The sequence below is a fragment of the Electrophorus electricus genome, chromosome 10 (genome assembly GCF_013358815.1).
Source record: "Electrophorus electricus isolate fEleEle1 chromosome 10, fEleEle1.pri, whole genome shotgun sequence".
Lineage (NCBI taxonomy): Eukaryota > Metazoa > Chordata > Actinopteri > Gymnotiformes > Gymnotidae > Electrophorus > Electrophorus electricus.
The window spans coordinates 7362130-7376924 of record NC_049544.1 but is presented as its reverse complement, the minus strand read 5'-3'; the positions used below and the strand labels follow the sequence as shown (position 1 = coordinate 7376924).

Below are 14795 nucleotides of genomic sequence, written 5' to 3'. Positions count from 1 at the left end.
AGTCCACTGCTTGAACTGTATCGTTACCACATGCATACGTAATGACCCAACCCACATCAATGTCACATTTAACGTAGATAGCTTCTCCTCCTCCATGGTGTGGGACTGGTCTGTCAGCTCTAAAGAAATAATAGTTAGGTAAGCTCACCTCACTATCGTGAATATGGGATGTGAGCCATGTTTTGGTCACTGCATTGACATCTGGTTTGAAGTTATCTACCAGTTGACCCAATTTGTGCATCTTATTACCTATTTCTACGTACGTTCATAAGAACTACTTTAAGTAGTCATCTACCGCCATACTCAGGTCGTGCATCACCAATATTGTCTGTGACAGGGTGGTAGTTGTCACGGGACGCTCCCCCCCCGCCTGCCCACAAGTCACGTGGTACAGCCTGCCGCGCGCAGGGGGGGTTCACCCATGTTTGTAGCCACACCCCTGTGAAGGCACGCACCTGTACGGGGTTACGTGTTAATGTGTGTTTCTCTATTTAAACCCCTATCAGTGCGTGCCTCACTGTTGGTCATTGTTTGTTCGCTGATGTATGTTAGTGCGTGTATAGTCATTTGTTAGATGTGATTGTAGTCTGTGTTTAGTTAAATGTATAATTCATGTCTGTTGTTAGTGTTGTGTGAGAGTGCCATTGTTCTACATGTTTTATGTTAATAAATGTTTCACTTCGAGGGAGTCTGTGTGTCCTGCTCCACACCCACCGGCACTCGGGCCAACGACAATGTTACAGTAGTGAACTGTCGGCACACCACCCAAAAACCCACAAGGGTAAGGCCTTGTTCACCTGTGGCACAACGTGCCCTCAGATCCTTGAGTGCCTCTGCGCATTTTAATCTGTCAGTGAGAGGTAAGACCTATTACAGATTGACATCAGAGCCCTTCAGCTTGAAGGCAAATCATAGAAGTGATTTGTGTTCATCAGGACTTGAGAAAACTACTCTAAGCAGTCTCGGTTTGGACTCCTCAGCCTTTTGCAGAGTGTTACCAAGCCTGGTAAGTTTACAAACTGTTACCCCTGGGTGACCTGGAGGCAGTATCTTATTGGCGCAAGCCTTAAACCACTCTAGATCTTCCATCATTCTGTACTTCAGGCAGGACGAGGATGACTCACAAACGTTACATTACAATCAGTGTATTAATCTCCTCTTCTAGGTGTATTGACCATCCAGCTAAAACCAGAATTCAAGCCCACTTTTGTCATCGTAGAATTGGTAAACATAGCAACTTTTGAATTGTCTAATGAAATAAGCTTGCCAGAAGCAGCGGGGATAGGATTATTAGCGATCTCCTCAGTGCTCATATTGTCTAGATCATGTGTGTGGTACCATAGGACTAGCGATGAGTTTGGGTTTTCTAGCTGATCATTTCATCTTAGTCTCTGGACCGCTATTAGCGACTGGTGGACAGTCCATATCTGAACCAGATTGGGGTTGACTCACGTCAGGTATCCAACCAGATTGAGGTTGACTGACGTCAGGTATCCAACCATTATCAGCCAAAGGATTTATCAAGTTCTGGACGTCCGAATCTACCGGAAGTATTGTTCCTACTGGAAAGGCCTCATTCTCTACATTATTTGCCCACCTAGAGTTGTTAGAGACTAAATCTGTCAACACAGTTAACTTGTTGTCCATCAACTGCAGCCGTGCGGACAGTCCCTCTAATGCACCCAAGCATGCTATTACTGCTTCTAACAAAGCAGATGATAAACCAGATCCATAGGTATCAAATCTAGAACAACAATCCGCACAGTTAAACACCTCCCCGGGGCGAGCTCAACGAACATACTGATCGCTCTTCAGTCCCGGACACTGCTTGTGGAACCAGTGATCACAGCGGTCACACTGCATGCTCCCTGACATTGTAGTAACTAACTTGAGGCATCCTGACCTACCCCACTTAATTGGGGTGCTAAATGAAGCTGTCGTTGATCGTGTACTACTTCTTGTCAAGGCCATAATATAATATGAAGAACTAATAGCTAATAGCTAAGATGTGGTTAAAAAAATCCCACATATAACATGCACAAATCTTAAACAAAGGTTGCCGATAAAGCGTCCAGAGTCACTTGCTGTCCAGAGTCACTTGCTGTTTTCTCAGTTGAAGAACCTTAGTTTGATACAAGCTGTATGAAGTCCACTGGCAGATTAGCTAGCTAGCAGCCAGTAACTTCATCAACTTGTCATGATAACATCCACTGTTTTTAATCCGTTCGATTAAAATCCGTTCAATTTGTTCCTGGAACAAACGTCCAATGTATCCATGCAAAGGAGAGCAAAAAATCCAAATATGTTTTCAGAGTTCAGGTTTTATTAAATGAGAGCCGATGAGTAACGCGCTAGTTTAGTAGTCTTTTTAACAGATACTTTACTTTTAGTTAAGTATTCATTTAAATGATCACTTTTACTTCTGCCTGAGTAATTATTATTTTAAAGTAACAGTGCTTTTGCTTGAGTACAGTTTTTGGCTACTCTACCAACTTCTGCTGATTTTTTCATTACAGCTGATAGTAGCCTGATTTAAGTCAGAACAATCAAACTATAATACTGTGGCTTGTGGCATGTGAAGTTGATGCTTTCAGCAGTGCAGTGGAGGCTAGATCTGTAATAGAGCTCTCACTAGGCAGTATCTTTTGCAGGGTGTGCAGATATGTGATGACATGGTTTGGAGTCATCAGTATATGATGGTCTGTTTAATTTTTCAAGACAACGAGTAGCCTATCATTTAAAGTAAGCAAGCTACTGGACACCAGGAGGCTGCCTGGTAAAGAAAGTGCTGAGGGAGGCTTTTAGACAATCTGTATGTACTTTTGAGACTGATTGACCTTCCAAGACAGACCTTCCTCCTGCAGGCATGACTTCAGCTGTTATACTGTGACTCTTCCAACTATACTTTTCTCAATTTATTTGTGCCTAATTTCAAGCACCATCTCCTAATCACAGGGTAGGGAATGACAATTTGGAAGGTCCATTGCACCACGCTTTTAATAATGGCCATCCAGTGTGTTTTTACTGGGCCGCTTTATTAACACCAGGGATGACTGATGCTAAAGTGGTGACTGCAATATCTGTGCTTAGAAGGCCTATGGAAGTACATGTACATTTACACCTTTTACCTACTGTCCTCTCTCTCTCATCCTATAATGCTAGGACTACCATGGTTGCGTGCGCACAACCCACACGTGACATGGGCCGACAGTGGCATCTTACAGTGGGCACCTGCTTGTAACAAAAGGTTTCTCCCCAACAAGGTAACATCCCTCTTGGGGTCATCCATAGAGAGCCCCGGAGCAGCCAAACAGGTCATCGTCTAACCAGGAACTGGATAAGTTCCTCCGTTTGTACTGTCAACATCATCCCAAGACGTGGAGCACGTACCTCCCCTGGGAGACACATCAGTGTCTGCGCAAGGCCATCTCTGCGTTCAAGAGAAAGGTGGACAGGCAGAGGGGTGAGACCCCGAGATACTTTCCAGGACAAGAGGTTTGGCTCTCAACCAGGGATGCCTGTGCGGGTGCCCCAGGCAAGCTGGCCGCTAGGTATGAGGGCCCATATACTATCAAGGAGCGGATTAATAAGGTGACTTACCGGGTTGGTTTGGCTGGGTGTAGTTGGGCTTCCCGGGCCATCCACGTTTCAGCACTGAAACCCATGATGTGGGGCTCACTCGCCTTGGAGGAAGGTCCCTCAGCCAGCCTGCCTCCACCCCTGGAGATTGTGGAGGGCCTGGCTTACAAGGTGAGGATTTCCGGAGGAGAGGTGGGGGGTTGCACTACTTCGTGGACTGGGAGGGGTATGGCCCTGAGGAGCGCAGTTGGGTTCCGGTTTCCCAGATTTTAGACCCCGACCTCATCGCCTCCTTCCACCGGCTGCACCCACGGAGGCCTGCCCGGTGCGGGTGGGGTAAGCCACGTTCCAGGCGACTGGCACGGTCTTTGGGGGGGGGGGGGGGGTTCTGTCATGGTTGGCCGGTCCACCGGGGACGGTATTGTCTATGTGGTTCCCAATTGCCTGTGTATTGATTGGAGACACCTACTACTCATCAATGTTTCTCCCTATTTGCACACCCGCAGGTCCCAAAGAACAATGCTGTGCAATAGTGGCCAAAAGGACTACGAAGATTCCCCAGTGCTTCTTACCTTGACTCTCCTAGCCTCTTAGTGGAGTACTTTATCATGTATCTTAATTGTAACAGAAAATAAAGAGCACATTTTCTCAACTTCGCCTCTCGCTTCCTCTGTGCTGTCAATGTCACATCTTCATTGTCTCCATGGAAGAAATCATTATGCAAGTATACTAGGCCTGAATCTAAAGACTTGTCAGAAGGGATACACCCAAGGAAAGTACATACAATTTTGCATACAATTTTTGTTTTTTGTAGAGAAGTAAGCAAAGGATTATTTAAATGCCTTGAAGTGGCTACGGCTCATTCAAGTGCTGCTTGAAAAGATGGGTCTTTAGTCTATGTTTGAAGACATCAAGAGACTGATGTACAGACAGGCAATGGGAGTTCATTCCATAATCTAGGTGCTAGTACAAAAAAGACTCCTGAGACATAGTGACTTGAGGCATGTCTTCCCTGTCTCTTAAGGGTGGCAGTTAATGTCAGGCTGTACTAGGTGCACAAAAAATTTGACATATGGAGAGAGAATAAGTTAGATTTCCAGTGATATAGATTTTCCTATGTAATATAACCAATCTGATTTTTGTTCATGTCCAGCTATGTATCTATATTCTTATGCTTATGCTTATGCTATAGAGCAACTAATGGTTGAGCAATTGTAGGTATGCTAGTGAAATTGTTTCATATATTATTCTCAAATGCTTAAATGTAAAACCAATGGAGATAAAGCACGTGAAGGGAACTATGTATAATGATAACTGTATACATATGAATTTACAGAGATGAGATTCTGTCTATTTTATTCTGTGCAGCATTAATATGCTAGCTAATGTGTTAGTAAAAAGATGTTTTTTTAGATAGCATTTCTCATTGCATTGTAATTGTTCCATTAAAATTTGTTATTACAAAAGTGGTTGTGTTATTGAGCCTCTTCAAGTTTTGGAATATAAGAATATGGTGTAAAAGATTTCTTTCTGCATTATGCAGACTGGTTTTATTTGGACAGATTTAAGTAAGTGACTGAGAGATAGTGGGCCAGTGAATCATGTGATCTTGTGGGTCCTTCTGCAGTTCTACAAAAAGCAGCAGAGAGAGAGAGCTCTCTAACCATAAAAGGTTTCTTAACTGGACACAAGCGCACACACATTCATATGAAATCATAGTTAAAGCACACAGAACTTTGAAGAAAAAAAAAGAAATACTAATTAGTGTTTTTCTTTAACAGTAAGAAATCTATACTAATTTCTTTGCAAGGGGGACTACTTTTTTCTCTTTTTTTTTAAGAAAAGGCATGAACTGTATGTAGTTATTGTTGACCATATCCTGTGTTGTTTCCTCACTACTTAAAACCAAACCTAGTTAGAAGCTATATCTTGCATATAAGGACTGTGCTACATGTGGAAAGTGTGTCTCATAAAATGACTGGGAGACCATAGTTACTTTCGACCCTGTATCGAGGAGACAATTGTAATTCTTTCTAGCAACAGTTACTTGGATGTGCATTTTGTTCCTACTTATCCCCTGGGTAGGTTGTTGTGGGCTTTAGTGTGAGCTGCTTTATTGTTCACTTTGACTCTACAAGAGGAAGGACATCTTTCACCATTGTGAGTGTCTGTTCATCTGCTTGTCAAGAGGGTGAAGTTCAGTAGTTCCCAAGAGTGCAGCTGTTCTCTTAGCTGTTTCCTCTTAACAGCTAGCAACGAACGACTCAGCATTACATGACGGGTTTTAGTGTTTTAATTTGACCTTGATGTTTGATGACTTGTCTTTTTCAGTCCTATAGTCCTCCAGCAGTTTCTCTTTTTTTTCTCACAGCACTTTGCACTTACAGCAAGGAAAATAGCACAATGTTTGACACTGCCACGATGCTTTTTCATGCGCTGCTCTTTTTCTGCTTGTTTGTCCTCTTCCGTATGAAGTAAGAGAAGTAGCTCAGTGAATGGGGTGGGCTATTCTTTTCATGCTCCATCTGGAGGTCAACTATTAATCCACTGTACCAGCAACCTCTACAAAACTGCCCCAAGTTTGTTGACTTCACTGGCAGACGCCACCCTGTTTTATCACTTTTGGAATGTGTTGTCTGTGTAAATATTCTCATGCTTTTTCACCCACATCTTGCAAGGTTTTCAGGAATTTGTTCATCACCTTCAACAGCAGCAAAAACTGAATTTAGTATGTCTAGATAAGCTGTCAGAGCTGCTCATGGACCTAATATTTTACTAACTCTGCAGCTGAAGTCAAGAGGCTATCAATGAATTTACAAGATCTATGCAAGCGTGAGACAGCTCGGTCTTGCAAGAGAAGTTCTACACTGTTGAGCCAGGTGTCATAGTGTACTTCACTACTGGGATGAGAATGCTCTAAGCCTTGCTGTGGAGTGCATATGTGATGCAGCTTCCTCCTTCCCAACAGTATACAACTGCTGCCAGGTTCATGTCACTCAGTGTGATTGTTGGATTGTACACTGGTTTTATCTCCAGATTAATCATTGAACAGTTCTTGGATGTCTGGATTGGAGGATGCGTTAAATGAGCCTAGGTGATACGCAATGGCTCACATGGACACAGTTGTAAAAGTTGTGTTCAGTCAGAATTGTAAGTCGCTTTGTACAAAAGTGTCAGCTAAAAATGTTGTAAATGTAAGGAGCTCTGCAAAAGGCCTCTTGCTTTGCTCAGATATTTTTATTAGCTTGAGCTTATAAAGGTACTTGGCAGTATAAATTATAATGTTTTAATTGCTGAACTAGTCATATATTCAACTATAACGGTATTGTGGAATGGTGACTTGGGATCATTATTGTGTAGAACTCTATAAATATGGCCATGTTTTTGCAAGTAGTCAGTTAAATCTATACCTATTTCAGTTTCAGTGAGGCTAACAAGGACTGAGTTTGTTATTTTGTTATTTTAAAAATTTTCTGTTTCCATTTTGGCTGCTGGTTTTATGGCTATTTATTTATTTTGGGTCTACTTCGTCTCTTTTTAGAACCCTCCTAGCACTGAGGAGATTATGTAACATATAATACAAATCTAGCATTTTGAAGTCAGTGAATTACTGTTTGGACCAGTGTAGGTTCATAGGAAGTGGTAAAACTACAGAAATGAGACCAGAGGCAAGATTAAAGTCAACCAACTTATATTGCATAATGAAAATATGATTCATGATTTCAGTAGGCTTCAAAACTGCACAGAGGTGAGTAAAATAAAATGAAGAAACAACAATAGGTAAATATTGAAATAAAGTGTCTCATATTTCCACTTATGGATTGATCTTATAATTAATTCAATATAAGTTCAGTCCATTGCTCCAGTTCAGGTATGGCTAAGAGGGTAGGCTGATCTAGGTTATGCTATGTTATGGAGGGTTAGCTGATTTATATATAGGATTAATACAGATTGATTAGAATTTAGTGTTATGGGTACAATTATCTATTTATGTTTATTTGTCTTATTTTGATGTCTAATTTAATTATAGTTTATTATAGTGTGGTGGAGTATATATTAAAGTAGAATATAGTTTCCTGTTATGGTCTAGTTTAATTATAATTACATAGTTTAATTATAATTACATTATTTTCATTTATCACAGGCTTGGCCTTACACATATGCAGGCGATAGACAACCTTGAATTCAATGAGCCCATGCTTTGCAGAGATAAACTGAACCTCCGTTATCTCTACACACAGATCACGTTCCTATTCTTCTTTTATTATCAATAAAGAAAAAGTTTTATGTCCTAAGATATTTTAGGTGCCAAAAGAGGAAATGAAACAAACTGACTATGAACAAAATGTCTAAACTATAAAAATTGGAAGAATTGTTCAAAAGACAAAGATACCTTCCTTTTGTAGACATTTTGTGGTTACCTGGGATCAGGGCATAAATAGATATATTGACTAAAAATATTTCCTCAATTGGGACCAATTCCATCTTAAAGGCAAATGTGGAAATTGGATCCTGCCTAGAATTGGTTACAAAAGGCAGAACCTTTTAACCTTTAATCTTGCTAAGGTTCAGTTTATAGCCTGAGAACCTACTAAAATCCTCTTAATGTGGAGGAAATGTGGGATGGCAAGCTTCAGATATGTGCAATGTCATCAGCAAGCAGAGAAATCTTGTGTACCTGGTTGTATCTGCTTATATCCTCAATGTCCTGGCTCTGCCATAAAGAGGTAGCTAGGTGAAAGAGATAGTGGACACCCCACCTACTGTGCTAAAGAGGAAAATATGGTGAATATTAGTTCAAGGTTTTCTAATGGACATCCTGTTATCATAACAATACAGCACAATTTCATCAAGTCTATATCAGAAGATGCACTAATAGGTGTAATACACTTCAGCTTGCCTAAAATCTTTTGTATATAAAAGATTGTCCAGTGCTTCCAGTCCACATGTGAACTACACATTCCACTCCTGACACTAGGATTAGCATATATGAAAGCAAAGTATCTAAGCATCGAGTAAAGAAGTGTGTGCTCAAAATCTCTTTCCCAGTTTGACTCTCTGATGCATGAAACAGAATAATATGGAATTACAGAGTGAGCAAGCTGACATTCAGCCATGCACTTGGCACTTCTGCAGCCAAGATGAGTATGAAAAAGCATGAGTCATCTTAACATGGAAATATGGGCCTCTGATTTAATTATACTGCAATTTAAATGAGCCACCATCATTCAGTCACTAAGTATCAGCAATTATCTTTCCTTAGTTTCAGTATTAACTAACTATATAAAGCCTGCAGTGGTTTCAGAAATACATTAGGAGTTTAACTCCATATACTGTGAGGGAAAAAAATTGAGGGGGACAGAAAAGATCAGGAGGGTTACTCTTAGAGAATGGGAAAGTAATATTTTGGTTACATTTCAAGGACACTGAGTTTACAAATCAAAGCTTTTTATTGCTAATAAACCAACTGAAATGTCTAGACTTAGCAAAAAGCCACTGGCTTTCTTATGAAACATATTCTTTCCATTAAATCTGGTGGTGATGTTGTAGGGCTATTTTCATGCTAAGGCCATGTGACTTCTCCTGACATCTAAACTTCATATGAACTCTAGTATGAGGATATTGCAATGGGAGCCCCTAGTGGTTTCAAGTAATCCTGCTTCTGCACTGAGTAGACAGTCAGTGCACTTGTTGCTATAGACACTAGTGCAGCCCCATTTCAGTCATTCATACATGCATTAAATCCATAACCAAATGAAGTAGTCTCTTATTTCTAGGTTAAGCAGACAGATCTGTGATGCCTACAAATTTTCATACCACATTGAAGTTTTGTGCATGTTTTGCCCTTGGGAGTGACTTTACATGTATTTAATTTCATAACTCATGCAAGCATAAGAGATCTCTAATAAATAAATGAGATGATTGTATGAAATATGGTTTGCTGCCAGACAAAATGTACAACATGTACAATGATTATTTCTGTATCTGAATTTACAGGAACCTGTGCAATTCAAAAGGGCAGACTTCAATCATTTTGAAGTCTGATTCTTTAGTGGGGAGTAGTCCAGCATCTATCACAATGTGTCACCCAACCTTATTATAGAGATGGTTGGAACTATATGGTTTTATATGGTTGGAACTGATTGAGAGCAAGCATGCATTTGAGTTTGTCTAGGTGTATAAAAGCACATGTTTTAGGATAACTGTACAAGGCTATATAAAAGGTATACACATTACTAGTTTTAGCATGTCATTAACTATGGGTGGTATCTGTATACAATACAGCTTTGCATATGGCGGGAGGTAGTGACTCAGGACTCCACAGCACACTAATGCATTTATTAACTGTGAATGAATTTAAGAGTCTGGAGGTGTTCTGGTGTTATCAGTGAGAGCCTTTGAACAGGTAGCATTCCCCTCTGTAATTATTTTACCTAAGCCCCTTGACATACAAGTCATCACAATCTACCAGTGTTGTTACCAGTAGACAATTGACTGCTAAACATTATATTTATATAAGGTTGCTCAAAGATTACTGTCACTAAGAACCATAGGTATGAATGCAAAACCTTAAATCTTATACTTAACAGACAGCATGCTTCTCCTTGAAGATTCACCAGTACTAGGCTAGATGCTGGACTGCATTGTTTTTTCTGCAGTACAGACACAAATGGCTCAATGGTTTTCCCTATAGTGGTGGTGCAGATGCAGCACACAGCAATAACAGCGAACCACATGATCATCCATGGTGAGCCAAGGCATTCTCCCTAGCGTTTCATCGTCTCCGCCTCCCACACACACCGCACAGGATACCTCCCCTGCGGCCAAACCACGAAGCAGCTCTGTGACTGATGCCGCAGAGCAGACGCGGGCAGAGGAAGGAGGGAGAAAGGCAAGAATGAAAAACGTGCCCATGCGGAACGAACAATCCGCACCACACGAATCACACCACTCACACTCCAACACCGACTGCAGAATGAAGCCATAGGCTAATGTAGTTTTTTCCAATTTGAATGTGATTTGAGATCCCTTAACCTCACTCACATGGCCAGTTCTGGAGCCCACAATAGCACTAATTCAAGAGAAAAGGATTCTGTTTGTGTATGCACATGAGAGAGAGAGAAAGATAGAGAAAGAATGGTTGTGAGGTATCCATAGCTAAAGAGCGAGGGATCCAGACAGATGTGACAGATATGGTGTGAAGTTTCCATGGTTTTGTGATGCTCCGACCACTACGGGTGAGTAGCCATCTCTAAGTGAAAATCTCTTCTTTTTTTTCTTTTTTTTACAGGGAGGGCCACTCTTACTTCATTAGGTTACAACTCTTTAGTCACTCTGAGGAGACCTTTTTTTTTACAGAGAGGTCAGTAATAACTTGCTGCAACACACTGAGCCAATGTCTAACCTGTTTCTTCAGTAATATGTAACTGCCCCATTTCACAATAATACAGACCTAATCAGGCCCACTGCATGATAACTCAGTAAACCCTTTTTTAATGTAGCAAACCATGGATAACACATCTGAAAGCTCATCTCTTCCTCCCTGCCTGGATGTCAGCACATGTTATTTGATTCCACTTGTGTTAGGAGGCTAACAGTTCACACACACACACACACACACACACACACACACACACACACACACACACACACATTCACAGTTATTTAGCTTTTATCAGCACATGGAGTTGATGCAGTACAGATGCAGATCATTATTTCAATCATAGCATTGATTGTTAATGCTACTAACACTGGAAGATTAGTGAGTGTATGTGTGACCATGTATGTGCTTGAGCACTTTGTAATCAGATCAACAACTGGCAGTTCCTCACAATAATGCAATATTACAAATGCAGCACAATCAAACTTAATGGATTGAGGGAGACAGGCAAATAGACAGACCGGCAGGCAGACAGATGGAGAGAAACATGCTTAATTAAAGTGGAATATTCTCCTGAAGACAGGGCAAACCTATGTGCAAATTAGGGTTAAACAGTATAAATGTACTAGGTTTTATGCATATTTTGTTACAAATTTGTTCTGAACTCACTGCAATAAACTCAAAGCTATTGCTGAAGTCTGTGATGTGTATCTATCAACCAAAACATAAAATTATTTAACTGCATTGTCAGTAGGGATAAAAGAGCAGTAAACAGTATGTTTACCATTAGCTAATATTTCATGAAGAATTATAGAACCCAGAGACTCAGTCACACCAAGACTATACCTACATTTACCAAGAAAGAATGAAGCCAGTATACATGTTATGCTTTTTAGTTGGCTCATTGTTAATTATTCACAAATGTATTGTGGTTACAGTACTAAGATCTGGGCCATAAGTTGCAACAATTCCTCATTGTGGCACTGAGAATTAGTCATTTAAGTGCAAGGTGCAAAAGAGGGGGGTTTTACCTGTCTTGGGTCATCGTTGGGAGTAAGAATATTGCTCAAAATATTGTAGTTTTATTTGTCTTGATGATGTAATGTAAGGGTGCCAGAGAAAAGGAAGTGCTTAAAACTGAATTCATAATAATAACATCTTAGTAAGTGGCCTAGATGTAGACTCAGGAAGAGTATAATCAAAATGTTGCACAGCAATAACAGTTGGGTGTAGTAAGACTGCAGCAATAAAAAATAGTAAGTGAGCCATTCTATTACACAAATATACTGGGAACAGGCATATCTCAATAATGTCTCATAAAGTCTCACAGGGGCCCAAGGACGCATTCTCAGAGACTTAAGTAGTTGTACTCTCACACATGCACATTTGCTAAATGACATTGCCTCAAGTTATGGCTGAGAGAGTCTGGCTCCCTGAAGGATATTTGCAGTCAAGCACAGAGGCTCAGCTTGTTGCAAATATATACTGCACTTCACTACCATGACACTAATTCAGTGTCAGTACTGCTCATCCAATGCACACACATATACACACCTATATACACATGCAGAATACATGTACACACAAAGAAAGTCCAAGTGGTTTTTTTTTTATTAAAAAGCAAGTTTGCATGTGTTTACGTGGGTGTGAGTTTGTGTGCATACACGTGTGTCAGTGTGTATACTTGTGTGAGTGTGTGAGAATGTGTGAAAGCATCCTGTACATGTGTTTGTGTGTGTGTGTGTGTGTGTGTGTGTGTGTGTGTGTGTGTGTGTGTGTGTGAGTCAGGCAGGGGGAGGTACAGTAGCAGGTGGATCATAATGACTCTCACACTGTGAGCCCATGGCAAAGTCTCCAGCATGCTGCTTTGAGTTTCAAAACAGCCCAAGAAGCTGTACACATAGACTTAGCCAACTTTTGAAGCTCACTCAGGTCTCCTCAGCCCTACACTTAGGACATGGAAACACTGTGGATACACTCCTCTCAGTGTGGTCTACTGTAGTTCTGTCTCTGCCTAGTTCTGTTTGTTGGTTTGTTTACACAGCTCCCAGAGGTGCCTGGAAGGATTAAAGAGGAGTGTCAGCTTTCAGTTTACAAATACAAAAATCAGGGTGCTGTGCAAGAAAAAGGTGTAAAGTGAAAAATCTTTCTGAAAGCAGGTTTAAAAGCAAGCTAACAGACAAAAAAATTTGTACAATAATATTTGTGTAATGCATATGCTGCCTTCATGTCTCTGAAAAAAGTAGCTCCCTATTGACGATATGACTTTATCAAGAAGTCTAGGTCACCTTGCAAGTGCAACACAATGACCTGACTTGAATTGGTTCAATAAAAATACAACAGATATGGTCACTCCAATTTCAAAGTCAACAGCTGAATGAATGCTTTCTCTTTTCAAAGCAGGTTTGTTGTTTCAGGCAACGCTCCACTGTGTGCTTAAGGCTGAACATACCACTGTAGCTAGGAGTGCATGCTCTAATTACAGACTTGCTGGCTCACATCTGGGTCAGGCCTGAGCGCATGCAGAAGCTGGCCGCTGACGCAGCCATGTAGGCAGAACACGGCCGAGGCAGCAAGCCACACCACTACATATCAACTCGCAGTGGTTTATTGCCACTGCTGTGGCATGAGTGTGAGAAAGACTGCGTGGGGCATTACCCTTGTGTGCAAAAAGGGCATGTTGCAGCAGCTGCTTGGCAGTTAGAAAACAGAATATGCAGTTATGTAGAACCCTAACATGGTGTAGATTTTAACAAGTGTCGTTTTTATTATTCTAAAGACTTAAAATATTTCAACTACTACATGCGTCTATCTGAAACTAGATTATTTAGGGCTTGCTTGTTTGCTGATTAGTGTGGGGGCATGTGTATAAAGGGGGCCCTGAAAGATATCAGCACACTATTTGCCTCCTTTGTGTGTTTGTTTGGAGTCTGTTACTACAGCAGCCTCCCTGCTGTGAGTTGTGTATCCAGTCAGTGTAATGGCCTAGCTTCTCAGATCTCAGACTGACTCAGAAAGCTGAGCTGAAGTTCACCAATCGATATCTGACTTCAGAGATGCCCAGAGCCACAATAAACACCCAGCATTCTGCAAGACTACCATTAAATTCTACTCTGCCCTATACTCACTATTGAATAACACAGTCTTGTATTACTACTCTTCTATTCTTACTACTGTGTAGGGCGCTGGCAGTAAACACTACTCAGCTTATACTTGCTACCTCAAGACACACATTTTATACTACTTCTGTAAGCTCTGTTCTACTAAAGGACCCATTCACTTCAGTGCAAATAATTTTACTGTGTATAAACCATTGTTACATGTTTTGAAAAAAGATAGGAGCTTGAGATCGATCTTAGATATGGTGAACAAATCACAGCTCCTCAAGTAAACAGGATCATTGAGCGTTACACCTGTAGTGGCCTCAGCTCTAGCCCACTATTCCAGAGAGACTTACCAACAAGCTCACACAAGCAGAGTGACCTAGCATCTGTGAGACCCCCTTGAATTACCTCAGGAACGATGGGGACATGTGTTGTACTGAGTAGAGTACCTTACAAAGGGCCACATGCACAATATTTAAAAGCACACTGACACTCATATAATAACTATACTGACTGCTTCATACCAAAGGTTGAAAAACATCCACAATCCTGCTTTCATTCTCCATTGTTTTAATAGGCATTCAGCGCTACACTCACAACACTTGTAGGCAGCTGAGCTGACAGCCACCCACCGTCCACATACCAGAGGCGGAGTATTTGTCAGCACATGTTGCTCTGCATCACTGCTGCATTATTAATACAGCCAAAAGTACTCTGTGCCACACAGTATG

The 14795-nt window shown here is 41.0% G+C and overlaps 1 protein-coding gene across 8 annotated transcripts in view; it reads right to left on the bottom strand.

Annotated features, from left to right (window-relative positions):
• Positions 1–14795, bottom strand: part of fam131bb (family with sequence similarity 131 member Bb) — a 41876-nt gene that overhangs the window by 24679 nt on the left and 2402 nt on the right. Inside the window, exon 2 of one of the 8 annotated variants that reach the window (XM_027006732.2) lies at positions 8258–8347. The exons of the other annotated variants lie outside the window; for them this stretch is intronic. The gene's annotated coding sequence lies outside the window, so the exon portion shown is untranslated. The remainder of the gene's footprint in view (positions 1–8257; positions 8348–14795) is intronic. 8 annotated transcript variants of the gene reach the window in all.